Genomic DNA, 21,008 nt, shown 5'->3' on the forward strand with positions numbered 1-21,008 from the left:
GTGTTCAGACGCTAAACGCGCTGACGTCACCAGCAATGTCACGCTAGGCTCCGGAGTGGCACCACCATCTTGACGCAAAATCCAAGATGGCGAAGCGAGCGGTACTGCCCTCGCCAGGGCCATAACGGAGAAGCCGGAATGTGGATCACATGACACGGGAAGGGGTGAGCGTGCCGTTGTTGCTACGGTAACAGACTCATTCGTGTTACTGGGATACGGGGCCCGGCTGGGGCCAATAGAGCCGCGCACGTTGAGAGAGTTCGTGGGGGGTCGGCATGCTCCGCGGGAGCCAGGTGCCATTGATAAAGCTGGTGGGGGGCGGTCACCGGGGACAGGCAAGGCCTGGGCAACGAACGGGCGAGCGGCGCGGCTCCTCAGTGCTGCGTGCTCAGGCCCCCGGCGCGGCCGCCGAAAGAGGGGTGAGTCGCCCGGTGGCTAAGAGGCCGGCGGGGAGTAACTGGGCCTCGGCGCTGCCCGGATCCGCCCCGGGGTGCAGGAGGCGGCGCGGAGCCCGCTAGCTAGGCCCGTATGGAAAATGTCCCGAGCCAGGATGGGCAGCCGGGCTCGTTCTCTCCTCTGCGTGCATGGCCGGGGCTGGAGACAAGAGCTTCTGGCTCTGCGCAGCCGGCCCTCGCCTGTGGCGAGCATTAAAAGCGGCCCGTTTGCCTGCAGAGAGCCAGCCCTTCCTTGCCTCGTCTGCGTGGAGTGGGCAAGCAGGAACACCTGTTGGAAAAATCAAGCATTCGTTTTCACCGTGCTCAGGGATAAGCCCTAGCTGTAACGAATCAGTGGGGAGGATGCATATGAAACCGTCAGCACCATATCCTAAGTTCGTTATGTTTAATTACAAAAAAAGCTGTGTGTCCCGTTCAGTCTCACTAGAGTTTTTGCTCTAATAAAATTAATGTATTATGTAAAGCCTTAGTCAAAAATTTGTGGCAAGGCAATAAAAATGCGGGGGAGGAACCACCTAAATTAAAACAGGTATTTTGTCCTATATATTGTAAAATCCATGTTTAGATTAACACACTAGGAGGAGCCTGTTACTTAAGCTTGGCAACTTGGTTTTCAGAGTCAGAGAACAAAATATACAAGCCTTTAAGTGGATGGTTCAACCAGTTCCACTATAGCAGAGGTGAGGAACCTTTTTTGGGACAGAGCCTGCAGACCCACAGAAAAATCAGTCTTGGGCCACGCACAAGTGACAAGCAACAAAACAAAAACAACAAAAAACCTTCACCGATGTGGCCCCTGACTGAGAAGGAGAAAGATACTCCCCACATTCTCCTCCCATACCAGAGCGTAGGGGGGCCCAGTACATTTTAGCTGTGTCTACATTGGCAAGATTTTGTGCAAAAGCAGTCACTTTTGTGCAAAATCTTGCCTCCTGTTTACACTGGCCACGAGTTTTTGCACAAGTACACTGATGTTGTATTGTACAAAATCAGTGCTTCTTGCACAAATACTCTGATGCTCCCACTCAGGGATAAGTCCTCTTATCAACATCAATTTCTTGCGCAAGAAAGCCCAATGGCTAAAATGACCATCGGAGCTTTCTTGCGCAAGAGAGTGTCTACGCTGGCATGGATGCTTTTGCGCAAAAGCAAATCTTTTGTGCAAAGGCACATGCCGGTATAGATGCTCTCTTGTGCAAATACTTTTAATGGAAAAACTCTTCTGTTAAAAGTATTTGTGCAAAATCATGCCAGTGTAGACGCAGCCTTTGTGTGCATCTGGGGAGGTGGCAAGGGATAGAGCGCCAACATGGACTCCTCAGTACTGAGCGGGGAGCTCTAACCCTGGGGGATGGATCCAGCCAAGATGGTGGCTGCGTTCAGCCCTGGAGCCTTAGGTTCCCCACCCCTGCACTATAGCAATAGCAGCCATTTACAGAAATCATGGGTAAATTAATTTATTCTACACTCAGGTCTCCAGATTTCAAACAAAGTGGCTATGTCTACATTGGCATGATCTTGCGCAAATACTCTTTAACGCAAGAACTCTTGCGTTAAAGTATTTGCGCAAGAGAATGTTTACACTGGCATGTGCCTTTGCACAAGAGATGTGCTTTTGCGCAACAGCATCCGTGCCAGTGTAGATGCTCTCTTGCACGAGAAAGCTCCGATGGCCATTTTAACCATCGGGCTTTCTTGCGCAAGAAATTTATGTTGCCTGTTTACACTGGCCTCTTGCTCAAGAACAGTTGCGTAAAAGGGCTTATTCCTGAGCGGGAGCATCATAGTTCTTGCACAAGAAGCACTGATTTCACACATTAGAACGTCAGTGTTCTTGCGCAAGAACTCCCCGCCAGTGCAGACAGGCAGCATGTTTTTGCACAAGAGTGGCAGCTTTTGTGCAAAATCATGCCAATGTAGACATAGCCAGTAGGTAATGCAAGTTAGTAGTTATGGAAAACTACTTGCTGGTTGTCTGTGCTTTCATAAAGCTAGATGTAGGTTTCAGTACTACTTTCCACAAGCAACCTGCTATCTATGATGTCAGTTGCATATATGTGGAAGTTTTCCCATAATCTCTATCTATTGGGACAGGCTGTTGTGGCTGTATCTATCCAAAAAGGCCAATTGCAGACAGCTGAACAAGCCCAGGCCTGAAGGGATAATGGAAGCAGCTATTGGCCTTATTAGCCAGAGGGATATATAAGGCAGCTAGAGGGGAAATGAAAGGAGAGGAGCCAGGGTGTGGCTGAGTGTATGCCCAAGCCAGAAAAAGAGGCTGGCTGAGTTAGTTGCTGGAAAACCAAAGCTCTGTAACTAGAAGGTGGTGGGAAATTAGCACTGACAATAAAAGTCACAGATGACTGCACCAGAAAGGATCTCCAGTTAGTTTGTGACCCAAGAAAGGATCCCAATGCAAGGGGCCTGAGCGAGGACCTTGCCATAATGTATCTATCTATAAAAAAAATTCCCGGTGGATAACAGAGTGATGTCATCACATGGACAAGGGAGATCCATAGGTTACAATGCACTTAGATTTCCAGAAAGTCTTTAAGAAGGTCCCTCACCAAAGGCTCTTAAGTTGGTGATAGACTGTGTTAGCCAAACGGGCTCGTTTCCCCTTGGAGCTAGTCAATTACCCCAAGGAGGCATGGAAGACAAAAGGATAAACGCCAAGCCCTTTATTTGTCGGTCAGCTGATCGGGTGCTCCCCTCGACTTATGCCAGAGGGAGAGGCACACCAAATTAAGCATACAGCACATTTTTATACCACGAAGTAAATGGCTTAGTTTTGCACTACAAGCAGTCTGATTACACAACCAGGATACATCTGCCTAGCTTCCTCTTATTGCGCACTTTGAGCACATGCAGCAAGCAGCAATGTGACTCGACCTTTTAACCTAATAATCCTTGACAGTATTTTATGGCTTCCCGCCAAGTAGAAATGTGCAAGCCAAACTATATATTTTTATCTTGCGAAAGCGGCTGCAGGGAAAATGGGAGAGCAGGATTGTCTGTGAGCTAGGGGTCCTAAGGAAGTTCAGTCTCTCCATACCTCCCCGGCCTTTTTCCCTTTGAGGCCCCCTATTCTTCTAACAACTGATAACTGGCTAAAAGAAAAGAAAGAAAGGGTCAGTTTGCAGAATGGAGAGAGATAATTAGTGGTGTCCTGCAAGGACCTCTACCAGTGTTCCCTCTAGAACCTGACTGGGCAGGGCTGATTAATCACCTGTGATTATATAATTCCTTACAAAAAGGGAAATAAGAACAACCCAAGAAACTACAGGCCAGTCAGTTTAACTTCTGTGCCAGGAAAGATAATGGAACAAGTAATTAAGAAATTCATCTGCAAACACCTGGAAGATAAGGTAATAGGTAACAGCCAGCATGAATTTGTAAAGAACAAATCACGTCAAATCAATCTGATAGCTTTCTTGGATAGGATAATGAGTCTTGTGGATAATGGAGAAGCGGTGGATGTAGTATACTACGTCTACACTGGTGTGATCTTGTGCAAAAACTCTTTAGCGCAAGAGTTCTTGCATTAAAGTAGTTGCACAAGAGAGCGTCTACACTGACATGTGCTTTTGCACAACAGCATCCGTGCCAGTGTAGACGCTCTCTTGCGCAAGAAGTGGTTTTTTTCGGAAGAAGAGGCTTCCAGAAAATAGCACAGGTGCCCTTCCAAAGTAACCAGGTCTCTATAGTTCCTGTCTCTTGGCCCGTCTTAAAGTTGCAGGAACTCTGGACAAGACTTGTGGCAAGAAGCTGGCCTGAGAGTAGCACCTCACTATGCGGCTCTCCCTGCCACAGGCCTTGCCACCCATGGCAGAGCCTCAAGCCCACCCTCCCTCACACACAAAACCCCCCTGGCCCTCGCAGGGAGCAGCCCCAGAAGTCCCAGGACCCACCTAGGGGGACCAAGAGGCGCGCAACCTCCTGGTCTGGAGTGGAGATCCTGTCCCTCCTCGAACTGTGGGGTGAGGAGGACACCTTGCAGGATCTCCGCTCCAAGCGCCGAAACGCAGAAATATTCAAGCACATGGCTGAGTCCCTGGCGGAGCGTGGACACCCACCCCAGGCCTTGGAACACGTCCCAGGTAAGGTGAAAGAGCTCCGTCAGGGATATGTCCAGGCCAGAGAGCACAGCTTGCACTCAGGGGCAGGACTCCACACCAGCCCCTATTATCAGGAGCTGCACCAAATCCTGGGCGATGGGGAAACGTCTTCCCCACCCATCATCATTGACTCTGGCCTCGAGACCCCCGTCATCACCCAGCCAGAGGTCACAGAGGAGGGGAGCCGGTAAGATAGGAAGTCTCCCAGGCCTCATCAGATACTGGGAAGGGATCTTCAAGTGAGTGCTCTCAGTTTATGACACTCACAGGGGAGGAGGGGAGGCAGGCACACAGAGGGAAGGGTGTGAGTGTCACTCAGGCTGCACATCGTGCTGCCGTCCGTGCACATAGAATCACGTGCAGCGTTAGTCTGTGGTACACAGATGCAGCAGGCAGCCCCTGAGCTTGGGTGGGAGCCTGCTGCCAGGCTCAGGAGAGGCCACACACGTCCAGCCGGGGTGGGGTGGGGTGTTTGGGAAGTGAGTAGCACAGTCCCCATGGCACCTCAGGGCCCCTGTAAGGCATGACCCATTATGCAGGCCACACATGAACTTGTTCGCGGGACATCCCCCTTCTTTGTCCTGAGGACTGTTGGTTGCTGCTCACAGAGGACAGTGTCTGCATGGATGACTGACCACCTCTCCCTCTTTGTGTTCTCCACAGCCAGGGCTGAGGGGCGAGCCACACCACCCATGACAACTGCCACAGCCCAGGGGACCCAAAGGCGCACCAGGGTCCAGGAAGACCTGATGCAGCAGCATGTCAGCGTCCTGCGCAACATGCAACAGACCATGGTGCAGAAGGTCCGTGAGGATGCTGAGTGGCAGAACTGCGCATGAAGCCAGCTCATGCAACGGTGTGATACCATGTCACGCATGATGGTGCAACCACTTGCTGTCACTCCTCCTGGCTTCCATCCTCCTGCCCACCCTGCTATACCCATTCCCCCTCTGCCTGCCTCTCGTGCAATGCCTCTGCTCCCTCTCCAGGTGATCATAGAATCTTAGAGCTGCTATCTATCTGATAGAGGCAGCAAGGGTGGGGGAGCAACTAGTCAACTATCCTGTCAACTATACAATAAGCTATACAATAAGTCCAAACTTCTCCCAGAGGTATACCCCAAGTTCATTTACTACCAGAGAAACTTGGGGCAGGGAGAGAAAACAAACTGCAATCTTGGGTAGCTGACCTTTCAGTCTTAGGCATGCATACACAGACCTCCTATTACCTTCCAGGACACAAGGATCAAATCATCACTTTAAAAAGGTGATTTTATTAACAAAACAAAAAGATATACTTGATAAAACATACTTGTCTGCTAGGTGTTTTAAAGCAACTGAGAAAAGAACAATTTAAAAACATACAAATTCCATCCCTGGGATACAGTTTATAGTAAAGCGTATGGCGAGGCACATGGACTTTGCTCAGAGGAGTTTAACTAAACAAAACGAAGAAAATAATCTGATGGTGTCTAAATAGACATTTCATTCCCTATCTACTCATATATCCGTCCTTCAAAGTTCAGTCCATTTCCATGCTCAGTATTCTTTGTAGGCATGGTAGTTCTGCCTTGTTCAGTTCATCTTGTTCCCCCAGCTCCCAGCTTAAAACTCACACGAAGAAAAAGCAAGCAGGCTTTCTTCTTTGGGTGATGTCCCCATGGGCACTCCACTGTTGGTGACAAGTCATTCCCTTAGCTGCAGTTTGGAGCTTTTCTTAGCAGTTATCAGTCGGACCGTGCATGCATTGAAGGCAGCCATTTTGTCCATGCAACCTGGTTCCCCCACTCAGTTCCTCGTTAACCACCCTTGTTCACAGACAGAGCTCCTCTCTCGCCTCAGGCGTTCACTCACTTCAAACAGTTGTGACTGTTACTATTTCAGTTTGTTTGTTACTGTTTCTACTTAGAAGTATTTTTTCCTGTCTACTAAAAAAAAAAAAAAAGAAGAAAGAAGAACCACCAAATTGCTACAGTGCCTGGTTCTCAGGGCTTTAAGAAGTGCAGTCAGTGTAATGACTCCATGCCGGCATCTGACAGGCACGATGTCTCACAACAAGGGCTAAAAAGGACCAGGAGCTTCGGCTCCACATGATTTTTTGGGGGGGGGGGGGGGGGAGGCAAGCTCTGCAGCCCTCAGAGGAGCCTCAGCCCTTTTTGACCAAACACGGATCAGTGTCTCCCTCACCTCACTAATATCGCAAGGCAAGCGTCTCCCCGACGAGGTCACTGCCCCTCAACCGCTCCCAGTGAGGACATGCCAGGCACCACATACATTTTGGTGCTGAGGGCTCTAGTAAGTGCAGCTACAATGGCACCCCGACCTCACTAAGAACTGATGTCTCATCGTCCACGCCAGAGAGATCACGCTAGCAAACCTCAGTACTGCTGCAAGCGATACTGCAGTGCCCAGCACCAGAAAGAAGCGGAGAACCATCCTCAAAATGGCCTCACAAGTCTTCAGCACAGCCTGCTGATGTGCCGACATCAGCGTGAATGCCTCCCCCGCTGGACTCTGCAGCACAGACACAGTTTCCTAACAACACTGGCCAAGCTGAGGGCAGTCACGCATTATCAGCTGATGCTGAGAAAAATCAGCCTTTGCAGCAGCTCTCCCGCTCCAGCTCCTGGCTACGTTAAGTCTCCGTTGTTACAAGGAATCACGGGAGTAGCTGACTATATGATCAGAGAAGCACTTTCTCCTCACAACACTCCTCTCTTATTACATCTCGTCATTGTCATCATTACCAAGAGGCACCATACCACCCACAGTGGTACCCTGATTGGCATTTTCCGCCCCATTACATTTCCCATTACATGCTCCAATAGGCCCCATGGGAGTATTGGAGACCCCACAGAAGCCACTCTATAGGCCCATCTCCATCACCAAAGAGGCTTCTATCAGCCTCCCCATCCCACACCATTCTGAATACCGCAGAATCAGAAGACAAAGAGGAGGGTCAAATCCTCGATAAGCACTGTGACACTCAAGCCCTGGAGCCTTCCTCGGGGAACAGTTTTCCTTATCTTCCAGTGAAGCAATAATACCCAAAGAAACCCATTACACTGATGACCTGAAACAATTTCAGGTGTTTTTTAAAAGAGTGGCCACTACTCAAGAAGTTCACCTCCAGGAGGTGAAGGAGAAACAGAACTATCTCCTAAAGAATATCCATCCCTCCTCTCAGGGAAGATCAATTGACGAAGCAATAATGGAAGTATCAGACGTTATTTGGTAGACACCTGCCTCCACCCAGTCAATTTGCAAAAAGACTGACAGGAAATATTTCGTCCCTCCTAAGGACTTGGTCTTTCTATTGTCCCACCCCCAGCCAAACTCTTTGGTGGTGGATGCAGCGAATCAAAGCTTGAAAGCTCCTCAATTCAGGTCAGCAACCAATGACAAAGAATATAAAAAACTAAACCTATTTGGCAAAAAAGTATATTCCTTGACCACCCTACAGCTCAGAATTGCGAACTACTGTGCGTTGCTATTCAACCATGACTTAGATAATTACTCCAAGCTTGCCAAATTGATGGAGCATCTGCCCGACTCTCAGAGGCCCATCCTCCAGGCAATAATTTATGAGGGGCACACCATCGCCCACACAGTACTACTATCAGCTATAGACATAGCCGACATAGTGGCAAGAGCCATGGCACAGCAGTGGTGATGAGGAGAGCCTCCTGGCCAGGGAGTTTCAAACAAAGGTGGAGAATCTCACTTTTAATAAAAACTATTTGCTGCTAACACAGATGAGGTCCTGCATAACAGTAAAAACTCTCGCACCACTCTTCACATCCTTGGCATGTACACGCCTCCTTATCAGCGAAAGAGATATACTCTATACAAGAGGAGCAAAGACATACTACAACTGAAGGCAGCACAGACCATATAACTACAATAAACTCAGGCAGCAGCCTCAGAGGAAGTGACCAACCCAATCGCGCCCTTCCAGCTCACAGTCCTCCAAACAGCAAATTTGAAAATTTGGTCAAGGTTCTGCCTGACTGCCACAACCATCCAGTGATAATAAGCAAGAAGCACTTGTTTGCCCACAGATTATGTCACTTTTTCCACCATTGGGATGTTGTAACATTGGCCCAGTGGATACTAGAAATCATCCATACGGGTTACAGTATCCCCTTCACTTTGCATCCCCCCACAACTCCCCTTTCCTCATCCCTCTTCAGGGATCCCTCTCATGAGATCCTGCTCAAGCAGAAAATCGATTGGCTCCTCCAACTAGGAGCAATAGAGAAGGTCCCCGAGCCATACTGGGGAAGAGGGTTTTATTTGACTTATTTCCTCATCCAAAGTGTACAGGGGGATGGAGACTGATTTTGGATCTCCAGAAGCTAAACAAATTCCTACGCAAACAGTGCTTCAAAATGGTCTCACACCCTTCAGTTATTTTTGCACTGGACAAAAGGAACTGGTTTGCAGCCCTGAACCTGCAAGATTCATACTTCTATGTCACAATACATCCATCCCACAGGTGTTACTTTCACTTCATCGTGGGGGAGCACCATTTTCAATATGCAGTCCTTCATTTCAGCCTATCCTCTGCCCCTTGAGTCTATTCCAAGGTCCTCACGGTAATAACAGCCTATCTTCGTCAACGGGGAGTCATCATTTTCCCATACCTTGATGACTGCCTCATGAAAAGCCACTCATGGGCAGAGACTTCCGATTTGGTCTAAAAAACTAGGCAGCTATTCGATTGCCTAGGTCTCCTTATAAACAAACAGAAGTCAACTCCAGATCCTTTTCAAGACGTCAAATTCATTGGTGCTCGCCTCGACTCTATATTGACTGGAGTTTACCCACCCCATCAATGATTCACTGGGCAACAACTCTCTCCACTAACCCCTCTACTACTGTTCATACCTGCTTCTAACTGCTAGCCCACATGACCGCTACAACATATGTAGTCCAATATGCGTGCCTTCATTTCCGTGCAATGCAGCATTGGCTAGCCTCGGTTTATATACCATCTCAACATCCCATCCAGAAACCAGTCACTGTCTCCAAGCATGTACTGGACTCACTCCAATGGTGTACTTCCCCCTGCAACCACCTCATGGGGGTTCCATTTCTTCAATCTGAACCATCAGTACAAATCACCACTGATGCATCATTGATAGGCTGGGACACACACCTTCACCACCACACAGTGCAGGGCAAATGGTTACCACACAAGGTATGTGCACTGTGCACATTCTGACAGGCAACACAACCCCCATGTTCTATATAAACAGGCAGTGTGGCGATCATTCCCAATCACTATGTGCAGAGGCCATCCATCTCAGAAACTGGTGTATCCATCTCAGAATTACCCTGAAGACATCATACCTACCTGGAATCAACAACGTCACAGCAGACGCTCTGAGTCACAATTTTCACACAGACCACGAGTGGGAGCTGCACCCAACGGTGGCAGAATCCATCTTCCACAAATGAGGCTACCCCGTAATAGATCTCTTTGCAACCACGAACAATACCAAGTGTTGCCAATTTTGCTCTTGAGCAGGACTGGGGTGAGGGGTCCACGGGCGATGCATTCCTAATTGCCTGGACCAAACCACTCTATTACGCCTTTCCCCCAGTACCACTGATCCCCAGGATCCTGTGGAAGGTTCAGTGGGACATGGTTCAAGTCATCCTGATAGCCCTGTCTTGGCTCAGACAGGCCTGGTTCCCATGTCTCCAGCGAATGTCTGTAGAACCTCCTTACCAACTCCCACGTCGGCATGATCTCCTTTCTCAGAATGGGGGCAAATTGCTTCATCCTCAACCTCACACTCTCCACCTTTACACCTGTCTCCTCTCTGGTTCTACAGGGCTGAATCCTACTGTTTGTAACAAGTAAGAACCGTCCTCCTCCACAGCAGAAGGCCATCTACCTGAAACACTTACCTGCACAAATGGAAATGCTTTACATCCTGGGGTCAACAGCTGGGTGTTCTTCTGTCAGCCGACGATCAGGGCAGTGAGTGGTGTGTGTGTGTGTGTACTATACACCCGAGACTTCAACTGCTGAGACCGGGGTCCCTTGCAGTGGGCAACCTGGAAGAGGTTGATGGGCGCCCCAATAAGTGTACAGGAAGAGCTTATTACACTTCAGATTTTAGCTGCTAGAATCTGTGATTCCTTTGCAGCGGGTAGCCTCGGGGAGGCTGAGAAGTGCCCCAACGGATTTTGCCACCTGGGTGTGACACAAATCCAAACGCCCAAGCTCTCCCTGTATCTGTCCCTAATGACCGGCTAAAGTTCTTTTTAAATTGTGCCTGGTTCTGTTACAGCAACTGAAGGAGTCAGGTTAAAACTTAAACATTTACAGGTTTATTGAGGAAGCTTATAAATCATATGGTTGCAATGGCTATTGTTCTATTTCTTAACTGCTGACAAATATATATATGTAGAAAAAAATGGTTACAAAGAAGATAAAGATAGGAAATAGAAAATAATGGTACCAAATGACAGCTTAATCTTTAAAGAGCTCTATTCTATGCATGCACTATAACAAAAGGACACATACAGGTACAATTTTTACCCCCTTCTGCGTCACTCGATCCCAGCGTGTCAGGCCAGGATCGGTCCCTCAATTCCTCGGAAAGATGAAAATACGAGGTGGGCGTCCCCGTGGAACCTCAGGAGGTCAAACACCTAACCCGACCAGCAGGTAGAGGGCAGATTGACACTCAAAAGTGAGTGCGCTGCTGTACCCACTTATATACCCGTTGGGTCACGTATTTTCTCTTTCTTATCTGTAATGTCAAATGGTGCTGGTCTGTCTTTTGTGAGACCAGCTCTTACAAGGGAGTTGTGAACTTAATTTACACTTGTAAGAGAGAGTTGAGAGGATTAAATTGGAAGTACTGGACATTCTTTTTCTCAGTGGGAAATTCCTCTTCCAGGGACTGTGTGTGTTCGAATCAACATGGGTGCCAGCCGGGCACTTCTTGCAGCCTCGAGCTCAGTTTATTTCCTTAATCGTTACTCAGAGTCAGAGAAACTCGCATATCCTGGTCTCGCATCAAAGCAGATCAAAGCTTAATGGCTATGCTGATTTTCTTATTGTTCCTTCTTTGCCCTGTATACAGACATCTCAGAGGGCAAGCAAGATTGTTTGAGATGGGGGGGGGGGGGCTGTCTGGCCACATCTTCCTCACAAAGCGCCTCTCCACTTGATCCTCGAGTATATGTACTACCTAAAGAACAGCGGCATATCCATCTCATCTGTCAAAGTGGACTTGGTGGCGATTACGGCCTTCCATGAGGAAATCGAAGGGTCATCTGCTTTTGCCTATCGGGTCACCAGGAGATTCCTCAAAGGCCTTCACAATCTCTATCCCCCTCACAGGATACCAGTCCCTGTTTGGGACCTAAACTTAGTCCTAGACAGTCTCATGAGACCTCCCTTTGATCCAACGGCCCCTTGTCCACTTCAGCTCCTGACTATGAAGGTGTTTTTAATGGCCATTACCTCTGCGAGATGAGTTAGTGAGATAGGGGCCTTGATGGTGGACCCACCATACACCATATTTGACAAGGACAGAGTTACTTTAAGACCTCACCCATCATTTACGCCTAAGGTCAGCACCTTTTTTCATCTCAACGAGCCCATAGTCTTGCCTACATTCCTCCCATAGAGATGTGATGCTCCACACCTTGGACGTTCAATGGGCCCTAGCCTTTTATATTGACAGAACACAGGCGAGCCACGCTTCTTCGTGTCTGTTACCTACTACTCGAAGGGCACTCCTATTTTTTCATAGCGAATTTTCAAGCTAATATCAGCCTGCATACTACATTGCTATTCTCTTCGCAATAAGCATTTGCCTGCCCTGCCTAAAGCACACTCTACGCATCCTGTGGCAACACCCATGGCTTTCCTAAGTAGTATCCCTCTGAAAGACACATTCAGGGTGATCATGTGGTCATCGGACCATACTTTGGCCAGACATTATGCTATCATGCCTCAAAGAGCAGCTGACACTGACACATCAGTGGCTACAGTGTTATTATCCTCTGCCACAAAGTAGTAACTCCGAGTCCCACCATCCTAATGGAGTGCTGCTGTATAGTCACCAACAGTGGAGCACCCATGGGGACATCACCCAAAGAAGAAAAGGAAGTTACTCACCCTGTGCAGTAATGACTGTTCTTCAAGGTGCATGTCCCCGTAGGTGCTCCACTACCCTCCCTTCCTCCCCTCTGCTTGGAGTCTTTGTGACTCGGGTGTAGTCGAGGAACAGAGTGGGGGAGCCAGGTCACATGGGCATGGCGGCAAACTGTTAATAGTGCAAGCGCCCTTCAACACATGTGCGGCCTGGCTCATAACAGCTAAGAAAAGCTCCAAACTGCAGCTAAGAAAAACTCCTCCCAGTCCTGATCACCCCTCCCAGTCCTGACAGCCCCTTGCCAGTTCAGACAGCCCTCTCCCCCTACCCACCCTCGTTTATGTTTAATAAAGAAAGAGTTGTTTTGCTGTAAAACCAAATGGATGTGTTTATTGGGAGATATGGGTTGGAGCAAGGAAAGGGGATGAATGGGGAAAGGGAGAGAGAAGGAAGGCTGAAGCCCCTGTTGTGGAGGCCCTGGGGAGAATTACTGTGGTTCCTGAGAGAACCTCTCCCTCAGGGCCTCCCAGATGCGTACCCTGGCCTGATGGGCCTGGCGTGTTCCAGCTGTCGAGGGCTGCTCATAGCCCCAGCCCTCAGAGGTGGCCTTCTGCCACCCACTCTGGGAGGAAAGCCTCCCCTTGCAGGCCACCATTACCTCAGGGATATTGTGCTCCCCAACATCCAGGCGAGTGAGGAGGCAGGAGAACCATCCTTTCGGATGCCCAGAGGCGCACTCCACCTGGAGTTGGGCTCTGTTCAGGTGAGCATTAAGAATTTCCCTGCTTTGATCCAGTTGGCTGGTGTAGGGGCACATTAGCCAGCTCATGAATGGGTATGCCGCGCCTCCCATTATGCACATTGGCATAGTCTGGTTACCCACCAGAAACTCCTGGGTCAGGGGTGGAGGGAAGGTGCCTGCCTCCAGCTGGGCACACAAGCTGGAGTTCCTGAAAATGCGGAGCCCCGCCCAATGACCTCATGTAGATATTTGTGAAGTGGCCCCGGTGATCCACCAGGGCCTACAGGACTACAGAGAAGTAGCCCTTGTGGTTCACGAACTGGGCCGCTTGATGTTACGGGGCTCGTATGGGGATGTGAGTGCTGGCAATTGCTCCCATGCAGTTGGGGAACCCCAGCACAGCAAAGTCGCCCATGATGGTGTCCAGGTTGTGTATCCGGACAACTCTGCGCAATAGCAGGGAGCTGATGGCCCGGATGACCTGCAGAAGGAGAGAAAGAAACACACAAAACAGAGAATGAGAGAGGGGTTGTGTGCTCCCAGTGGGACATGGCTGCCCTTCCTCCTGGGACTCCCACCCTGAAGGAGCCCCCTCACCCGTCCGTGAGCCTGTGTGCCCGCCTCCCCTTAGACCAGGCCATTGTGAAGGCGAGAAGGCACCAGGCCTTTTCCCCCACCCTCAGTTTACCGCATACAGTCCCCAATCCGCCTGTCCTGAGTGTCCCCCTTATGCAACACCCTCCCTCATGCAGGGGCTGCAGCCCATGATCTCCTTACCTGAATCAGGATGGCCCTGACGGTGGACTTCCCCACAACAACAGCCATAGCTGTTGGGAGTGGCCAGCTTCTGCAGAACGATGGCGACCCGCTTCTGGAGAAGGATAGCGGGCCGCAGGTGGGTGTCGTGTCATTGGAGGGCAGGGGCGAGCCAAGCACAGATCTCCTGGAAGGTGGCCTTCTGCATGTAGAAGTTTTACACCCATTGCTGGTCGTTCCACCGCTCCAGGACCAGCCAGTTCCACTTGTCCGAGCTGGTCTCCAGCCTCCAGAATCTTCTGGATATGGTGGGCTGAGGCAGCCAAAGTGCAGCACCCGCAGCCAGACAGAGGCTGATGAGGAGGATCTCGGGGTCTGGGTCCAGCTCCAGCTGGAACAGGACCGCTGCTTGAAGCAGGCACTGCAGGGAGAGCAGCGTGGCCCTGGGGGTCCGTCGCATGCTCAGGGGCAGCTCCGGCTCCATAGCACATAGGGCAGAGTAGGCAAAAGCTGTATTGTATTTTATATATGATTGTTTTTTCACCTTCGCTAATTAGGCCATATAAGGAATACTCTTGTCAGCTAACAGATAACAACTGATACTGCAGCTCAACAAGCATTATTGACACTGGTATATAGTGTAACTTGTGATTGAGAGTCTGAACGTCTCTGTTGGCTTACTAGGTTAAAATAAAATTGACATTGATTTCATATTACTTCTTAGAAATACTTTATTCTGATATTTTAAAGAGACGGCAGAGCTTTAACTTCATTTGTGGGATTTAATAAATTACATACTGGTAGAAAATTAGAAAACAGAAAAATATTGTTTGCAAGAGAAAAAAAACATCTTTAAGTTCTGGCACTCCTGACATTTATTTCAATGGAATCCATGATCCAACCCTAAAAACTCAGAAGGTCATCAGACTTTTAATTATAACATTTAAATAAACTCACCAACACCAGATTCTACAAGCTTCTCTCCTCTGATCCCACTAAAGAATACCAAAAAAACCCATAAAACAACTGCTCGTGAAGCTCCCTAATACTGCTCAGGACTGAATTTACACAAACACCCCTCTAATCCCCAAACAGGAGTTTTCTGTCTGCTATCCAAGATACACAAACCTGGAGGTCCCGGACGACCCACCATCTCAAGCATTGGCATACTTACAACAGGATTATCTGGCTATATTGACTCTCTCCTCAGATCCTATGCTGCCAGCACACCTCGCTATCTTTGAGACACCACCGACTTCCTGAGGAAACTACAGAACATCAATAATCTTCCTGAAAACACCATCCTGGCTACCATGAATGTAGAAGTTCTTTACACCAACATTCCACATCAAGACAGATTACAGGCTATCAGGAACACCATCCCTGATGACACCACTGCACACCTAATCACAGAACTCTGTCCTCACTGTGGGGGGTTCGGGGTGCGATCACTCCCTCCCAGCTCGAGAGAGGGGTTCGGCGGACCCCTGTGCCCCCTTCGGTTTGTCTCACCGCCGGGCCCCTCCCTGGAAGGAGGGGGGGTCTACGGACCCCATAATTGTTACCCGTCCCTGTGGGGGGGGCTCGCGCTCCTTAGCCCGACCCCCTTTCCCGGGGGTGCAGAGCTCGGTTCAATCGTCCGCCTACGCCGGCATTGCTTGGAGCTGGATGCTCCTCTGGTGGAGGGAGGGGGACCCGCTCCCACCCTCTCTCCGGGTCCCAGCCCAGGACCCTAAGCGTCAGGGCTTGCGAGCGCCCCAACGCGGTAGACGGGGGTCACTCCGCCTGTAACCCGTCTACCCACGGGCGCCAGAAGGCTTCCACCCTGGGCTGCTTCCTCCCTTCACCCCACCCCCTCGGACGATCCGTCCACTGGCCCGGCTTACCGTGCCTCAGTTGGTGGGGTCGGGTGTTGGTCCGTGCCGAACCCGGGAGCCAATTGTCCGCCCCATCTTCTCACCCGACCAAGCTATCTTGGTAATGGGTAAGATAGTTTGAGTATTTGTTCATTCCTTCCCGGAGAGTGTCGAATTTTAACGTTCGACACTCTCCGGGAAGGAATGAACAAATACTCAAATACTCAAACTATCTTACCCATTACCAAGATAGCTTACCCAATTATCACCTCTAATACCATTAGCTCAAAGACATCCCACTCTCCCCACCTCTAATATCATCGATTCACAGACACTTTCCTACCTTCCTTCCTTCCTCCCCCCCCCCCGCATGCCCCTCCTGTTCTGAAATGTGATTTGTCCTTTTCATATGTGTTCATTTTTTTTAATTGTATCCTTTGGTATATATGGTTGTGACTATTTTCTTCCACTATTTGATCTGAGGAAGTGGGTCTGGCCCACGAAAGCTCATCATCTAATAAACCATCTTGTTAGTCTTTAAAGTGCTACATTGTCCTGCATTTTGCTTCAGCTACCCCAGACTAACACGGCTACATTTCTATCACCTTTCTCTCAGGCTGTCTTAGTAAGAATTAACTTGTGGAGAAAAGGCAGGTGCAACAGGGTTTGGGAAAGCTGGAGGGGGGAAGAGGCAACAAGGGGTGTGGAGATGATCGGTTCGGGCACTCATTTCTTTAATGACCCTCCTGGCTACAGTAATGACATGCTGTACTCTTTAGCTGGGGAGGGCATGAGGATACTCTTCCTCTCTTCCGTGCTCCACCCCGTGCTCTTCCCCCCCTTTCTCTATAGGTCTGTAACCGTAAAGCTATATGTTTTGATTCAGCATTTTCCTTCTTCTGCTCTAAGCAAGCTGCACAATGATTTGTAACTACTACCAATTCAGAAAGGGGCTTGGCTTGCTAGCCAATGCAAATTGTCTTTAGCTGTTGCTGAACCTTTGGCAAAAGTCTCTGTACAAAAGCGGCCCCTACTGCCTCTTTGGCATTATCAGCTGCTTGGGTGATCCCTGAATGTTGCTCAAATACCTTGTTAGGTTATCTAAATAATCGGCAGGGAGTTCGCCTTTGTCTTGCTTACAGCCACTGGCCATTAGATTTTTGTCTAATCAGTTTTCTTCGGGCAAACCTCTGAAATGGCGTCTAACAGATGGCCTTTAGCATCAGTCAGGGGTTGCCCGTTTCCAGGGTTGGCATTTGGCCAGTTAGCCTGAGCTGTGAGCCACTTTTGGGCTTCAGGTGGCAATATGACTCGTAAGAGCTGGTTAACGTCAGCCCATGAAGGATCATAACACTGAAATACTATCTCGAGTTCCTCTTTAAATTTTCTAGGTTCTTCCTTGAACTTTGGAAATCCTTTAGCTAAATTTTTAAGGTGCCCTGGTGTCCGGAATCAACCCCCCCCCCGGTTTGCTGACTACTAGGCAGTGCTGGTGAAGAAGAACTCTCTCCAGAAAGATTAATCTGTGGGGGTGAAGCCTGTGCTGATGAGTTTGATGCTACAGCCAGCTACTCGGGAGACACAGCTTGCCAAGGGGAAGAGAAAGTTGGAGGGGGATGGAACGGCGGCGGCGGCCTTGGAGCAATGCTAAAAAAATCCACTACATCTTCGTCTGTCTCTTCCTCGCTCTCAGCCTTAATTAACTGGGGATACAAAGGAGCCGAGGGAGCTAAGGAGGTGGATTGGATGGGAAGACATCTAGATGCCTTACATTTTAATTTCAAATCTTGTACTTGTGTTTTTAGTTTTTCCTGAGAGTCCCTTAGACTCCACATTCGGGACTCATGGAGTCTCTTTGTGGCTTCCTCCTACCAATAGACAAATGGTCTCCACTGCACATCCAGGATTTTTGGTGAACTAAGGGTTTCTCTGAGGTATAGAATCTTATCATAATCAAAGGTACCCTGCTGTGGAAACTGTTTAGATGGATTACCACTTGTGAAAAGATTCTAATCTTTCACGTACTTGCAGGTGTTTGGATTGTAATGCACGTGCATATAATGTGCAGGGGTGCCTTTCAGAGGCGAGGAACATGTTTAGACTGACCTCCCCCTATCTTAGTACTTAAGAATTAGACCTTAGCAGCAGTTCATGAAATAAGGAGAGTCGTCACTCTCTCATATACCTGCTCAGTCTCGAGGTTCGGCTGACTTCCCTTGCTTTCAGAACTCCCTCGTAGGAGAGCTTTGGGGCGGCTAGAATCAGCTTACTTCTCAGAGACCTGGGCAGCGGCATTCATACTCATTACATTTACACTCAGCATGCTTTTCACACAGACATTTTCTCTAACATTTAGATGCATCATTCTCTATGGACCTTGTCCATATTTGGGGCGGCAAACAACACGTTTCCCCCCAGAACCACAACAGTTCCCAGCACTGCATAAACCTAGGTGCCTTATGTCCGGACGCAATACAATTTCCTCTTGTACCCGGGGTGGCACCACTAATACCACAGCAGTTCCCAGCACTGCATAAACATAAGCCTACTTGGGGGTAACAAAACAACCTCCCCGTAACCAATTTGCATCTGACTTTGTTGCAGATTCAAGACGTTCGGATGGCGTGAGCTCAACGAGGTAGACGGCGCGACGGGCAGTCCTCCCTCTGACCCCCTCAGAGATTTCAAAAGGTCTCTTACCTCTCGCAAGGCGCCTTGGGTTAGCAGGGGAGACGGCCCGCAGCAGCTGCCGCTGCCCTCACCCGGGCGTTGCCATCCGAGTCACGGCACCAAATTGTGGAAGAAAACAAGCCTTCACTCTGCGTTGTGTTTAAGCAACAAGTAGCCAGAGGCAGTTTATTCGAGCAATATTGCAAGGGAAGACATCTATAAGCGGATCTTCAAATACAAAACAATTAAAAGCCAATATACATACCTTTCTGTTACATATAACATTAAACAATTAAATCCCTGTCCATTCAGTTCCTATCGGACACTGTCTTATCTCAAGGTTCTCACTGAGGTAAGCATTCTACTCTTATCAATGTGAGAGAGACAGAAAGGCGAACACAGCGTCTCTTCTGGCTCTCGCGTTAGCAGGAGTCAGAGTGACCCAGACTCTTGCTCTGCTACTGACAAACCCTGAAATGGCCACCCAAATCCCCTTTCCCTTAGTTCTGCTGCCACACTACTATTGAGGATCTGTTGGACCTCATCTGTGCATTCTGCTTCTAGTGAGTGAGCCATTGAGGAGGTAGGCCTGAAGGTTCAGGGTGTGGAGATGGGGATGCTGTAGGCGACCACGACATTGAGTGAGGAGATGTGGGAGCTGTGGGAGATGCCATGGGCGATTGGCTGACATTTGCAGTAGGGAGGCATACCAAGTTTGTCTCAGCCAGTGTGGCATTATCAGTATGACATTGGTGTTGTCTAAGCGCACCTTTGTGACTACTTGATGGACAAGCAGTGGGGGAGGGGAGAAGCGTGTAGTCTTATTCTCTATCTCTTTTTTTAACGACTCCTAACATTCAATTTGCTTCTTTGACTGCTGCTGCTGTACACTGAGTGGATATTTTCAGAGAACTATCCACACTGACTCCAAGATCTCTCTCTTGAGTAGTTGTAGCCAAATTAGTCCCCATCATATTGTATGTATAGTTGGGATTATGTTTTCCAATGTGCATTATTTTACATTTCTCAACATTAAATTTCCTTTGCTATTTTGTTGCCCAATCACTTAGTTTGGTGAGATCTTTTTAAAGCTCATCATAGTCTGTTTTGGTTTTAAGTATGTTGAGCAGTTTGGTATCATCTGCAAATTTTGCCACCTCACTATTTACCATTTCTCTAGATCATTTATGAATAGGTTGAATAGGATGGGTCCTTGGACTGACCCTTGGGGGATCCCACTAGTTAACTCTCTCCACGTGGAAAATTTATCATTTATTCCTACCCTTGTTTCCTGTCTTTTAACCAGTTATCAATCCACGAAAGGACCTTCCCTCTTTTCTCATTACAACTTACTTTACTTAAGAGCCTTTGGTGAGGGACCTTGTCAAAGGCTTTCTGGAAATCTAAGTATACTATATCTACTGGATCCCCCTTATGCTCATATTGGTTGACCCCCTCAAAGAACTCTAGCTGATTATGTTCATCCGTGTGTCTGACAATTTTATTCTTTACTATAGTTTCAACTAATTTGCCCAATATTAACATTAGACTTACCGGTCGGTAATTGCCAGGAGTTGCAAACCACAGTTAATAGTTCTGCAATTTCCCATTTGAGTTCTTTCACTTGTGGGTGAATGCCGGTGACTTGTTACTGTTAAATGTATCAATTTGTTCCAAAACCTCTTCTAATGATATGTCACTCTGGGACAATTCCTCAGATTTGTTACCTAAAAAGAATGGCTCAGGTTTGGGAATCTCCCCAATATCCACAGCTGTGAAGACTGAAGCAAAGAATTCATTTAGCTTCTCCTGCTATGACTTTATCATCTTTGAGGGCTCCTTTAGCATCTCAATTGTCCAAGGGCCCCACTGGTTGTTTAGCCGGCTTCCTGCTTCTGATGTATTAAAAAAAACTTTTTAGTAAGAAACCAAAGACTAAAGGAGTAAGTGCTGGTGGCTGGTGAGGAAAGAAGAAAAGGAGTGAATTACTGCATATTATCTTACACAGTTTCCCGTGGAAAGTAGGGTATGCGAGAGTTTGAACATCATCATATTGAAAGAAAAATTAGATAAAACTGTAAAAGTAACCAAAAAAATCACAAACCCAGAGGGGGATGTAATTCAGTGCAGGTTTTCTGTGAGCCATGGTTTTATTAAGCAATAATGTCTTCTTCAACGGATGATACTCAGTTATTTCATAACTGTGCGGATCATTTGATTAAGATTAAGTACAAATTTGAAACAGATACCATTTGCTTTTGTAGATAAGATACACCACATGAGCAA

General features: G+C 48.3%; 1 long non-coding RNA gene across 4 annotated transcripts; it reads left to right on the plus strand.

The window, feature by feature from the left end:
* The first annotated feature begins 12 nt into the window (after positions 1-12).
* On the plus strand, positions 13-19,147 carry LOC142828010 (uncharacterized). 4 transcript variants are annotated; one of them, XR_012902885.1, is made up of 3 exons: positions 13-164; positions 5,237-5,562; positions 18,657-19,147. It is a non-coding gene; the product is annotated as an uncharacterized LOC142828010 (long non-coding RNA). The 4 variants fall into 4 exon arrangements; XR_012902883.1 differs by lacking the exon at positions 18,657-19,147 and having other exon boundaries at positions 31-164; positions 5,237-6,524; XR_012902884.1 differs by lacking the exon at positions 18,657-19,147 and having other exon boundaries at positions 56-187; positions 5,237-6,524.
* Positions 19,148-21,008: the final 1,861 nt, after the last annotated feature.

Source organism: Pelodiscus sinensis, chromosome 3 (genome assembly GCF_049634645.1).
Source record: "Pelodiscus sinensis isolate JC-2024 chromosome 3, ASM4963464v1, whole genome shotgun sequence".
Lineage (NCBI taxonomy): Eukaryota > Metazoa > Chordata > Testudines > Trionychidae > Pelodiscus > Pelodiscus sinensis.